The following is a 1,314-nucleotide window of genomic DNA, read 5'->3' as shown; positions in this document are numbered from 1 at the left end:
GGGGGGGGGGGGGCCGGTTCCCTGGGCCAATTTCCACCACCGGCACCCCTGTGAGGCACGCTCGTCAGTGGTAGATCGTCAGCCCCTCCGCGGTGCCCGCAACTTCAAGTTTGCTGCTCCGGGGGAGGTCTCCCTGTGCGCATCTGGGGGTTGGTTCGACCTATCCTCTGTCTCTTTCTCTGTCTCGGCAGGTGTGCGTGTGTGTGTGTGGCTCAGCATTCGTGCAGAAAAGGGGGTGGGCGGTCTGAGGCGCACCCGGAGGGTACATTCCCTCCCCATGAGGGCGGCGCCGTGTGCTGAGATCGGGGTTCGTCCCACGTTTCTCCAGAGAGGCCTGACGGAGATGGGCCACCCGCGCGCACCCGTTCGCGCCCTCACGCGGGGCTCTCGGCATGCGATCCTTGCCCCGATTCTGGGGATTCAGGCCCCCCCCCCCCCGGGCCTGGAGGCACGGAGAGATGGGCCTAGTTTCTTGCCCCGCGCGCTCTTCCAGCCCTTCTTGCATGCTCTTCCCGTGCGGGCTAGCCCCCTCCCTCCCCCCCCCCCCGATACCGCCCCCCGCGAGGCACACACGCCTAGAATGCCGGCCGGCGAGGGGCCCAGATGCAGCCAGATCCTGTCGCCTGGGGGGCTCTCTTTGGCGTCGGGCATTGAGGCGGTGCCCATGCTCGCCTGCATTCACGCAGACACACCGACGCACACGCCTGGCCCCCTCGCGTATGTGCATTGCCGAGGGTGCAGCGAAGGCCGGGCCCGGGGGCAAGGCCACCTGGTGGGGGAGGCCGGGCGGGACAGGGGAAGCCCAGCCGCCGGGGGCGCCGCCGGGGAAATCTCAACGCCCCGCAACTTGGGCCGGCATTGGGTGAGGTGAAAAAGTATGCCCCCTCCGAAGTAGACCCCCGCCGGGGGGCGGGTCTGTACTCCTCCCCGACCCTTCGTGTTTGCTCCTCGCACCCCCGCCCCTCCCCTTTCCTGCCGCTTGACGATCTCTCTCTCTCTCTCCACCTCACCCTTGTGCACAGGGAGACACACCTCGCGCAGCCACACACACACACACACACACACCCCCTCGCCTCACCGTTCCTGCTCTCCCCTCCGCCTCTCCTCCAAGCGAGCGAGTGAGAGAGGGCATCGCCACCCATACGTAGCCAACCCTCCTCCCCGGGTCATTGCCCCTCTCCCCTTTCAGGTACCGCACCCCTTGGATGGCCGACATGCCGCCCCCGTTTCTCCCCTCCCGCCATGGCATCTCGCCACCACCGCCACCACCGCCCGCAACTCACCGCGTCGCTATCATGACCAGACGGCAAAGAG

This window comes from Fonticula alba, assembly GCF_000388065.1.
Source record: "Fonticula alba strain ATCC 38817 unplaced genomic scaffold supercont2.1, whole genome shotgun sequence".
Lineage (NCBI taxonomy): Eukaryota > Rotosphaerida > Fonticulaceae > Fonticula > Fonticula alba.
This window is presented reverse-complemented; position numbering follows the sequence as displayed.